General features: G+C 35.2%; 1 protein-coding gene across 10 annotated transcripts in view; it reads right to left on the minus strand.

The window, feature by feature from the left end:
- The window catches only part of Epha5 (EPH receptor A5), a 347,746-nt gene that overhangs the window by 204,652 nt on the left and 129,918 nt on the right, over positions 1-13,176 (minus strand). The gene's annotated exons all lie outside the window — the stretch shown is intronic.

The following is a 13,176-nucleotide window of genomic DNA, read 5'->3' on the forward strand; positions in this document are numbered from 1 at the left end:
GCTGTGGGATGGTCTGTATGTCAAATGTGTTGCTGATTGGTCAATGAATAAATCACTGATTGGTCAGTGGCCAGGCAGGAAGTATAGGCGGGACTAACAGAGAGGAAAATTGAGAGAACAGGAAGCTGGGTGAGGGAGACACTGCCAGCCGCCATCAGGACAAGGAAGATGTAAAGTACTGGTAAGCCACAAGCCACGTGGCAAGGTATAGATTAATAGAAATGGATTAATTTAAGCTGTAAGAACAGTTAGCAAGAAGCCTGCCATGGCCATACAGTTTGTAACCAATATAAGTCTCTGTGTTTACTTGGTTGGGTCTGAGTGGCTGTGGGACTGGCAGGTGAGAGAGTTTGTCCTGACTGTGGGCCAGGCAGGAAAACATTAACAACAGGAGAGAAATAAAATGACTTGTGAGAAAAGTATTTAATGTTAAGTAGATATTGTTCATTGAATTTGAAACTTTTAGAAATGTTTTCAATTTTAAAAATAGAATAGCAATTTGGCCTTTGTCTTGGCACTTCCGAACTGTTCTCATATCATGGGATAATCACACAGATACTGGGAATCATTAAGATGGGATATATATTGATGATATCCAAATATATATGTAGTATGTTAGTTATAGTCTACCATGGTCTAAAACATGGTCATAGATACATTACACAGTTGAATGGCACTCTGAAAGGTCAAAGATAGGTGTATTTTTGTTTCAGATCATTGTTAATGTCTTTGAGTTGTGCTTTCTCAAGATAAGACAGGACACTGTATCAGATACAATCAAACATGTTTAATTGGCCATATTATGGCCCCAAAGAAAGTAGCCATTGTAAGTAGGGCTACTCTAAATTCTAAATTTCTAAAAGAAATTTGTGCATGGTTCAGTCTTATGTTTCAGTATAAATAGCCACATTTGTTTTGATATATGTTTATAATTTCTGAAATCCTGAAAAGTTTTTTGTTTTGCTGTGTATACAGTCCTAATGCTCATGATAAATTATGACACAAAGCATGAATACCTACATAAGAACTAATATTAATGATGAACTTGTATTTTACATTTTTCATACCTTGAAGCCTTATCATAAACTAGTAATATGACTTAATTGCTAATGAGAACATTATATTAGATATCTTGGTCTGATCCCCATTTCATGAATAAATATATCTGTTGGATGTGGCAAGAGACAGAAGGAGAAAATGCAGAACCAGAGAACACAAAAGGATGAAGCATCAATTTCACAAATATTTTTAAAGAAAGGTAAAAGAAAGAAGTGAACAAAAACCTTTTGAGGATGGTCGTTTTTCCTTTTATAAAAATCTTGGAGACTTGAATGTCCCTGTATCAGAATCTCCAAGAAAATTCGATTTAATTGCTGTAGGACAAGATAAATTAATTTATTACCTTATAAAATTATTTTTTTTTTTTTTTTTTTTTTTGGTTTTATGAGACAGGGTTTCTCTGTGTAGCTTTGCGCCTTTCCTGGAACTCGCTTTGGAGACCAGGCTGGCCTCGAACTCACAAAGATCCGCCTGGCTCTGCCTCCCGAGTGCTGGGATTAAAGGCGTGCGCCACCACCGCCCGGCATAAAATTATTTTAATATTTTATTGTTTAATATTAAAGATAAACTATTAAATAGTAATGCCATATTATTCAAATGTATGCTGTACAAAGGGAGAAGAATTTGAGTTCAGAAGATGTAAAACAATAGGGCTCAAATAAAAAGGGGAAACAATATCATGATGATACAATCTAATTGAAAAGTCCTAAGTAATATTATTTGTATGAGAACTAAAGTTACTCATAAGGACATTATAATTTTCAAAATCAAAATTTTTAAAAAGAAAAGATTTCTTGTCTTCTAAATATTTCTAAAACACATTCTAATTTAGTAGTCAAACACTTGATAGATCTTTAAAAGTATCAATTAATAGTTTTACTATTATGTAATAGAAATAAAACAACACAGTATTAAATTTTGATTAGTGCATTAGTATTTTATATATATATATATATATATATATATATATATATATATATATATTTCACACCTTTGTTCTGTAAGAGCGTATGCTTTCACATTGCCTGGAATGGGTATGGCTATGTCAGCTGCACAAGGCACTGAGATGATAATTGCCCAACCTGATCCTTTTTGAAGCCAACAGATAAGTGGTTTATCACTTTGATCTGACTTCTTCAGCTCACTAACCTTCCCTGCAGGATGACAGGCATCACAATCTCTTATAATTGGCTCGTTAACTGCATATCAAGGAAACCACTGCTACTATCAAGGTCTTGAAAGAAAATGGCTTTCTGTTTACAAATATAGAGATGTATTGTTGATGTATTATACAATCAAGCATATTTCATTGACTTTATTATACAAAATTTAATTATCCTATATACTCTCAAATACTAACTCATCAATCCTCTGAATAACAAATTACACTGTTGTATTTGTGAAAAAATGTTTATAAAACTTTGTAAGCCTTTAAATTTGAAATGGATTTTAAAAATGATTTTTACTAAAAAAAACTACATAAGTCTTTGGATCAATACCAAGCCAATTTCAAAATGTATAAAATGGCAGTTATTAAGCAATTTCGGCCATCTAAAAAGCACACAGTTATACTCTTTCCAATTGAACCAAAGGAAATCTAAAACATAAAATACTATATATATATATAAAATACATATGTATATATATTATATATATAACATGTTTTTCAAGGATAGAATGACAAATATTTTACATTAATGTCTCATTTTTAAAGTGATGCATTTCACTCAACAGAAAGTAGAAATAAATTAATGAAGTTTTTTTATTATTAGTTTATTGTGATATGCAGAATTTGTGCATATCTTACAATGATGTTACCATGATGACAACCCAGTTTCAAATCCTTTAAACAAGAGGTGAATTAATCAATTTCATTTTTAATTGGGTCAGACTATGACTTAAAGGGACAAATTTTCTACAAAACACGGGGGATCCAAAAATTAGAACATATTTCTCCTAAGAGAAAGTGAATATCTGTATTTTCCCTGTGGTGGAAATAAAGGAAGAAACTGAGCCACATTTTGCTTTCAGTTGTAAGAAAATGGAATACGGGCCACTTATTTTTCAAGAGATTGCATGTAACTCATCATAACACATCTTCAAATCAATTTGGAATGTCATGGTCTTAAAGTCAAGGAACACATCTACTGTGCACCATTGGTTCTTGTATTTACTATATTGTAGTTACTACGTTGTCAGTGAGATATTTCCTCAAAACAAATGTCATAGGAAAATGTGAGGTTTTCAGATAACAAAATTGAATTGTGCCTTGCTATAATAGTTCTAGCCCCCTTCACAGATAACAGTATCTGCAGAAGAAACCTTACTTGCCTTAAAGAATAATACAGAAATGAACAAATATCCCAATGGATATTTGTAAAAGATGCTCAGGCCCATAGTCTTTTTAAAGCCTCAATTTTCCTTATGTTTGGAACTGTTTTCTGACTGCAGAATATGAAGTATTGGCTCGTATATGTATTTAGTGTTAAGACTCCATGATCTGTTTAGATTCAACTTGCAACAGTCAAGTTTGAAATGCTTATGTGGTACATAAGAACATCTGCAATTGTACTTCTAAAGACAGCTAAACTCTTAAAAATGTTAATAGTTAATTTGTAAATGTTCACTAAATGGTGAAATTCATGAGGGTATTGACAAGGAGTTAATGTCTAAAGAATCAGAGAAAGAGAGAAAAAAAAGCATAAAATCACAAACAGACAGTTACAATAATCATTGTAACACAAACTTTGCTGGGCCGGTATGCAGCTAGAGTTTTCCTGCCTGGCCCACAGTCAGGACAAATCTCTGTCATCCGCCAGTCCCACAGCCGCTCAGACCCGACCAAGTAAACACAGAGACTTATATTGGTTACAAACTGTATGGCCGTGGCAGGCTTCTTGCTAACTGTTCTTATAGCTTAAATTAATCCATTTCTATAAATCTATACCTTGCCACGTGGCTCGTGGCTTACCGGCATCTTCACATGCTGTTTCTCATCATGGCGGCTGACAGTGTCTCTCTGACTCAGTCTTCCACTTCCCAGCTTTATTCTCCTCCTTGTCTTGCCTATATTTCCTGCCTGGCCACTGGCCAATCAGTGATTTATTTATTGACCAATCAGCAACACATTTGACATACAGACCATCCCACAGCACCGGTATATGAGCATGTTAGAAATGGCGAACACACTTTTTAAATGCTTTCCTCTTACTTTTCTACAACTACAACGATACACATAAGAAAAGTGAAAACAATCATACAAATGATATTTTTTTCTCCTTAAATGTTGTTGTGTGATATGTTGATTGCACTCTGACAATAAAGTTTGCTTTGAGTCAGAGGGCAGAGCTAGCCACTAGATGACCAATATTAACCATAGATGTTTTGGAGGAGTGAGGACAGATAGGAGACAGGAAGTAGTAGAGTGGGGTAGAGAGAGAATCTCAGCCCCTTTGGATGGAGGAACAGAAATGGTAGGGGTCACTAGCAGATTCTCTGATCATTCAGGTTCTTATGCCAATATTTTTTTAATTGATAAAGAATAATTAGATAAATGCTCAAAAATGTAGAAAAAAAGAGTGTAACATACAAACATTTTTTCTTCACAAACACACACTTCCCTAAATTAGTTTATAAAATTATGTTTTAATTGAAAAACAGTTATATCACTTTCCCCTGCTCCCTTCCTTTACTCAGCTACTCCCAGCTAACCTTTGAATTCTCAACCCCACCCACTCTCAAATTGATAGTCTATTTTTCTTTATTGCTGTTATATACGTACATATTCTGTATTCTGTATATATGAAGATGCTGATTAAGATAGAGTGCAGTTTATACTTTTCACTTTAACGATATAGCATCACTTTCCAAAGGAAAGTCATCACATTTGCTGAGAAAGTCTGACCTGTATCAACATACTGCTGAACAACTCATCATTTATTTTCTTAACAAAACATTTCTTCAAATCAAATCCTACAGAACAATGAAGGGACCACATGAGAAGTTCACAGTTTGAGTATTCATGCATGTCTATATGTTGCTATGCAATTTAAATCTATATTACTAAGATATCAAAACTTATGTCCAAATTCTACACATCAGGAAATATACATCCCAACAGAAATTCACTCTAGAAATATCCATCTTCATCAGACAAGGCCATATTTCTATGTTCTGAGAAATTTTCATTAGTAAAAGACCAAGTTTGTTATCTAACAATCAAGACCACAGATGCACATATATGAGATAATCACTCTGCCTTTCATCACCTTCTTGATCCTATTCATAGTCCTGGATATGAAAGTGGTACTGACAGATTATGATCATCCTGTACCTCTCTCTTTAGCCCATTAATTTGGCTTTTACAATTTGATTGACAGGGATTCTAATTTACTGGCTTGTATTTACTCAATAAAGTGTACCCTATGATTATATGTATGAAACTTTTAAAAAAGGATTGAATGAAGCCAAGCCCCTAGACAGACAAATGAACTCTATTTCCTTCAGTGCTAAGGATCAAAACTCTGTACCTTGCTGGTTCTATGTTAGCACCCTTCCACTGACTATAACTCCAGCACCAATTCTTCATTCCTTCCATAATTAATAAAGTGACTTTCTATGTTTTATCTACCCACACTCATAATGACTCAACTACATACAACATTTCTCAACACAACTTAAAGGCAGATGTGATAAGGTGGCATATTTAGGCAGATTAGATGTGGAAGTATAACATGAGTCTTAAAAGGTCTTATTAATAAAAACAAACCCGGAGCCAGGTATTGAGGTGAACACTGAATGATCAGAGAAACAGAACAAACCACATCCAACCTCACCTCGCCAATTTCTCAGCTGATCTTGTTTCCTCAGACTGAATGGATCTCAGCTGAACTGCAGGGAAAAGCTAAAAGCTTAAAAAGCTCTAGTTCCTGGTCCTCATACCTTATATGCCTTTCTGCTTCCTGCCATCACTTCCTGGTATTAAAGGCATGTGTCACCAGGACTGGCTGTTTCCAGTGTGGCTTTGAACTCACAGAAATCCAGACAGATCTCTGCCTCCAGAATGTTAGGATTAAAGGCGTGTGCTACTACTGCCTAAACCTATGTTTAATACAGTGGCTGTTCTGTACTCTGACCCCCAGATAAGTTTATTGGAGTGCACAATATATCAACCACACGGAAGGAACTGTGTGTGTGAATCTTTCTACTATCTCCATAATGATGATAAACATGAGGCAAAAGGTCTGTGTTTCTCCCACATTCTTTTGACCAAAAGACAGTAGAGAAATAGAGTGGCTGCTGTACATCCAGTGTATGCTACCTCAGCGCAGTCATGGGAGATGCACACCTCCCGTGAGGTCTTTTCATGATTTCATAAAGTGAAGCTTGCCCAGACACTCTGCATTATCCCCTTGCCTTCCTCCTATGTCCACTGTGATTTGAGTCTCTTTGTTATAGAGACAGGCTGTTTCTACCAAATCAGAAGTAATACGGCAGTGGCTTTGTGTTAAGATTAAAAGTAAACTGACCAAAGAACAAATCTCCTATTATAATGGGGAGATCGCTGTTCTGGAAAGTAAATTAACTGGGTGGAAATCCAACAGTTGTTTCACTACTGGTTGGTGAAACTTTGACAAAGCAGTCGTTTATCTCCTCATATCTTGTATCTCCTAAATAAGGATAATGCAGCTTTCACACAGGATTGAATATCAAAATGCTAGATGGAACATTATAAATAATATATTTATAATATATTTCAGTTTAAAATAAATCTTACATTACTTTTAAAACCTGAATAACTCTTCTAATGCTGATGTATTTGTCCTTGATATTTTTCCCAATGTGTACCTTGTTAGGAATGTTACTTGTTTTCTATTTTAAACTAAATAAAAACTATTAAGAACTGAAGTTCAATTTATAAAGTGTGTGTGTGGCTACTATTTTACTTCTCCAATGAGTGATTGACAAAGGATATTCTATTCTGAGGCATATTTTGTATGAAAATTAAAAAAAATAGCAATTATGTATGATTAGTCTTCTACAAGCATGTAATAGAGAAAGCAAAAACCTGATAAAGTCAGCTGCATGCATGAAATTAGAAAAACTGAAACAAATTCCAAAAAATGTACAATACCTTCTCATGGATGCCATCAATGAACCATCCACAACAATAATTACACTTGTTCTAGATTTCAACAAACTAGAGGATACTTAAAGCCAGAAGAACATTTTGAAAAGTAGTATTTTCCAAGTGCAATTAATATGAGCAAGGAAATGACTTTCTTTTTGAAAGAGTTGAGTTCTCTTGTACAGTGTGCTGTGTATGAGCAATGATCTGGGCATTGACACCAGCTTGGCTTTGTCTCTGACAATGCTATTTATAGTTCAGCAGGGAAACAGGCCCTGGCCTCCCTGAGCTGTCTAATTCATCCTTAAGTCTGATTCTAAATGGATCTTTTCAATAAATGTTAAAAACACAGTTGATATGTTGACAATCTAAAAGATTAGAAAAAAAACATTAAATAAGACAGAAAGTTATTATTTTATAGTGAAGGAGACGACCATTTCAAAGGAGTCATTGATGGATTTTGAGGTGGTGGTTTTCTGCTACACCACCAATAACACAATGATTAAATGCTGTAGAATTTATTTAGCACCTGGCTCAGCTCACCAGATTCTTACAGGGCCAGCTGCTGGATTTGATGCCGTTAAACCAGTCCTCCACTTAACTGATTTCTTCATATGCTTTTTCTCAAACATTCCCTTTATGGATGTACTCTTCCAGGTCCTTATTCAAATCTCTACTCCCAATCAGTTAATTTTTAAAATATTATGTTTTATTTGACTATTAATGTATAAGAAGCACTATATTAAAACTTGTTGCTATGTCTTATTTTCAACTGGAAAACATAGACCTTGAAATTTTTTAAATGTACTCTCTGTAAATGATCTGTATTATGTGTACTTATTTGTATGGAAGCTGGGGTGGGTGAATTAGTGTGTCTGTACATGTGCATGTGTTATGATGTGTGCAAGTGTAGAGGTCAGAGAACAACTTGCAGAACTCAGTTCTCTCCTACTACATGGGTCCTAGTGATCATACTCAGATATCATATGCCCTGACTGAAATTAGAAAAAGAAACCTGTTTTTAGGCATAGATAAAGCCTCTCCACCAGGGCATGAGGGTAGACTATTAAAATTGGATCTGTGTGTCAGCTCTCCTGGCTGCTAATCGGTGCATGTATAGTGCTCTGACTTATTTGGTGACTATGGCACGCCTACACTATCCCCAGGCTGAGTCTTCTCATTCCAGTGCCCAGTGGGTTATTTGCTAATCCTTGCTAGCAACCCTTTCCAGTTCATCCCATCTTTATAAAAAATCTCTTCCAACATTTACACTCTTGCCCCACCTGCTTTCTTAGGAAGGGAAAAGAATCAGAAGAGACAATGGGGGCTGGATATTAGGAATGGCAGCATTTCACACTTGGGTCTCAGTCACTACCCTGCTTGAGTGGGAAATGCCACTCAAGTTGATGGATGAATGAAGACATTTTGGAATTATATGTTACTATCTCACTGGTTAAGCAGTGTAAGTTGGTGAAGTTTGACGAGCAGTCAATCCAGTACTGAAATCCCAAGAAGCGTCACCCAGTTGGCACGTCAGTATAAATAAATAAGCTGAAATCATGAAAAAGAATTTCAAAATCAAAGTTAGTTCATTGATGCTCTTTTGATGAACCACTTTTTCACAAAATTAGTTCAAATTCTAATCTTTGCACAACCCAAGCATTTCAGACCTTCACGAGAACATTTCTAGTAAAGACTCTGTAACTAAAGAAACCACACACACACACACACACACACACACACACACACACACACACACACACACACACGGACTCCTGCTACTCTCAGGCCTGCATCAGTGGCCAGAGAACACCAACACTTCACTTAATAGTAGCAATAGTAAAAGACCAATGCTGTGGGATGTCTTTCTGTACACTGAAGATATGTGTTGCTATGATTGGTTGATAAATAAAGCAGTTTGGCCAATGGCAAGGCAGAATAAGGTTAGGCGGGATATTTGATCTGAAGAAAGGCGAGTGAGAAGAGACGCCAGCCTCCCACCAAGGACAACAAGATGCCAGCACACCAGTATGCCTCTGCCATGTGGCAACATATAGATTAATAGAAATGGGTTGGTTGAGTTAAGTTATAAGAGCTACCTAGGAAGAAGTCTGACCCATAGGCCATAGAGTTTGTAAGTAATATAAACCTCTGTGTGTTTACTTGGGACCAAATGGCTATGGGTCACAGGCGGGATAGATTCGTCCCTACTGCGGGCCAGGCAGGACCAGAGAAACTGCCGGCTATAGGCTGATTCTGAGTTTCCTGCCTGGGACCATTTCAAAGTGCATATAAGTTTGAAATATACTTTTTGAACTTTTATAGTGCTTCTACTTTCTCACACATGCATTATGAATTTCTCCCTTTTAACATCTATATTATAAAGAATCTATGGGATGGGCAGAATTATGATAAGGAGTGTTTTACAGATTTTACTTGGTATATTGAACCCAAGTTTACAAACCCAGACTCTACAGAAAAGCTCTAATCAGCCATCTTCTTATAATTTGTTTTTAAATCTCTCAAAAAATTAAATAAGACTATAAGACACACTCATGTACTGCACCAAGCCTCAGCAATTTGCAACATTTTGCATCATTTTCTGCCTTCCACCTCTTCTTGCTCTCTCTTCAAAAAGACACACTATGCACTTCTCTAAACTATTATAGTGATCTTATACTAAGGGATTTCTATCTCTATCATTTATTTCTTCCCTATTCATTACCTGGCTTTATTAATAATCATGACTTCTAGACATCATGATAAACATTTGAATTTATTCCATGAGCACCCAACACCGTAATTGTGAACTTTACCTCCATTAAAAAATTAAATTATGAGATATTGTCACTCTCTTTTAGCATAAAAGAGTCTCTATGTAATTGCTGTTATTATAACCAATCAATTAATTTTTAAGAAAAAATCTGTAAGTGTTGGTGAAGCCTGGCTGCTGACCTCCATGAATGAAACTACCAGGAAAAACAATGATAATTTCTCTCTCTCTCTCTCTCTCTCTCTCTCTCTCTCTCTCTCTCTCTCCTCTCTCTCGCTCTCTCCCCTCTTCTCTTCTTGCTTTCTTTCTGTCTCAGTGTGTGTGTGTGTGTGTGTGTGTGTGTGTGTGTGTGTATACATGTGTGTTTCTGTGTGTGTGTATCTTCATCTCACTTTAGCACCCACTATAGGTGTCTCCTTATTTCTCTTTTCTCTCATCTGTATTTATTATTTTCTCCTATCATTTTCATTTTTCTACTTATAAGAAAGAAAATGCATATGGGTATGGTGGTTCATGACTCTAGTCCTAGCATTTGGAGTGTTGAGGCGGAAAGATAGCCACAAACTTGAGGAAAGCATAACCTACATACAGAATTCAAGACAGCCACATCTACATCATTCAAGGTTTTCTTCTGTGTAGTCAGACCTTCATTTTGTTGTTGTTGTTTGTTTGTTTATTTTTCTTGTAAATTATGTTGAAACAAATTGATAGAAAAGGACTTTTTGACTTTTTGCATCCAAAATCGCAGTTGATAATGTTGATCATGATAACATGTGAGAATGAAATACCAAAGCTGTATTCAGGATCGATTTCTTATGCTCTAGTAACTGTGGAGCTGTAAAGTAGACATCCTGTTATGTTCTCATTACCTTACTTATTTAATTTATTTTCTACCTGCTTTTCTAGGTTGGAAGAAATTTAAATGGAGTCATTGAAAGTCCATTGGTCTGGAAGCCCTTAAGTAGATAGGATCATCATTTTCAACCTATAACCTATTGCTACTGGTATAGAAGTATATAGGTCATGCATTGATTCCTTAACTAGCACATCTCAAAACTAACAGATTTTAAAAATCATGTATGATGCCAAGGCTTGAGGTGTATTCCCAAAAAGTAAAAGGATATTAGTTACATTTAAATGTGAAATACTGAAGGAAAACACCTGTAAAGGTTTTAACTAATTAAATGTAACAAAAACCTGGCAGAGGACAAAGCTAATTAGATAACAAATTTTATAGGATTGGAATGAAATGAAATAGTCAAAGCTTTTTGGACCCCAAACTAAAACCAGGATGATGATACAGTAGCATATTTTGAGCACAGCACAATTTTGGATAGTAAAAATAAATATGTAAAGCACAAACGCTACCAATATTTTTTAAATCCAACAGGAATTTGTTATGTGGCCAATGATTCCATGTACTAGAATCAACTGGCATGTTCTAGGAGGAAACCCTGCTGGCAGCCATGGCAGATGTCCATCAGTGCCAAGTTGACACATCCATAAGAGTCTTTAGAGTCAGTTTTAGAACATGACTAAAGACAAGCACACACAATTTATCATGCTCAATGACACCAGAAAAGGCTTCCAAAGAGTCAAGAAAACAAAATATTCATAGCTTTCCAAACCATAATAGCTTGCTATAATTCATATATGGAGAATTGTAGCCAGAATGTAGCAATAGAAAATATGGAAATAAATGGGATCTGGGTGAGATTTGGTCCAGGTGCCTACTGTCACAATGGCACACACTTTGGTAAATATTTTAATTTATTATTTTTGTTTAAAATCTGTGACTGCATATAACAGAGTGAGAGTGTTAATAGTGGGATACTAACTTGCCAATGCTGGATTTCACATACAATGCTCATTTGGAAATTTAAGGCACACAAATTGAAGCTATATTACCTTAGTAAGTACTTATGTGCTAATGTGTCACTGATATTTTTCTTCTGTTTAACACAAAACATCAAAAAATGTTAATTTGATATTTGTTTTAAGTGAATGTAGGATCAATTCAGGTTGTTTATAAAGGAATATTAACACACTTCATCTTGGAAATATTTTTGTCTGCACTTTTTTCTGCTTAAACCATCTGTTTCTAATTATTCCAGATTATTTTCATTTTGTCAGTATCTTCTAAAAAGTCAGATGTGAAGATGTTTATCAAATACCATTGATTCAGAAAAGTGATTTAAATGTTACTATTCCAAATTCAACACCAGTATTACCATGATTGAAATTTCCTTAGGATACTAAAAAAAAGAAAAATCCAATATTTATGAACTCTAAGATCCCTAACATTGTTGTAAATAAACAATAGCAATGTGGCACAGTAATATTTTGAACAGTCATACTTTCCTGCCATTCACCAGAAGAAAGGCTGTCTTCATGCAGGTAGCATCCCTCTTTTATTTTAACAACTGAAAATTCCAGCCCAACATATAAAGTAAACTTAATGCATAATTCATTCATTGTAAATTGCAACATCATCCTTAACATAATAATTATTCATAAGTCCCCATATGACTTAAAGTGTTATTACAACCTTAAATATAGTGTTCACCACTGTGGAAGCTGTAATCACAGATGCTCACAAATATCTGGCTTGATGAATCAATGTGAAGAAAGGAAATAAGCAAAAAAAGGTCTGTGTAGGTGATTGTGTGGTGTGGGGGAATAAGTGTCTGAAAAACACAAGCATCATCATAGAGCGGTGACAGAATCCTTTGTTAAACTTGACTTTTTACACTCAGTGAGCTTCTCTACTACCTGCAGTGGCTTATACATCAAGTAGACAGGGTAAGGGGAGTTCAAAGGCAAATGAAAATAAAGAAAGAGCAGGAACGATTCTATTGCTATCACTTTGGTGATGAGAACAAAAGAAAGTAGATCATAAACACGAACAAATGAGACAGAGAAGCTGTTTTCAAAAAGGTCAGCTAATATTCAATGTCTGTGCTCTCTGACATATTCCACAGTTAAAATGATTCACCAAAACTATTAATTTTTATTGTCTTACTATTCTATGGAAGGTAGCACTCTGGGAAAGCCACTGAAGATATCTTTTACAAAAGAAAAATGCTTTTCAAAGTTCTGGAACACCTATTTGATTACTATGAAGTTAGCATATTAACTCACTTCACGGGCGGAGTCAGAAATGCAGAATAAAAGAAAAGTGCTCTATCAAATACTACAATAACAGATTTGACATAGT

The sequence above is a fragment of the Peromyscus californicus genome, unplaced genomic scaffold (genome assembly GCF_007827085.1).
Source record: "Peromyscus californicus insignis strain IS unplaced genomic scaffold, ASM782708v3 Scaffold_13__1_contigs__length_99412109, whole genome shotgun sequence".
In the NCBI taxonomy this organism is placed as follows: domain Eukaryota; kingdom Metazoa; phylum Chordata; class Mammalia; order Rodentia; family Cricetidae; genus Peromyscus; species Peromyscus californicus.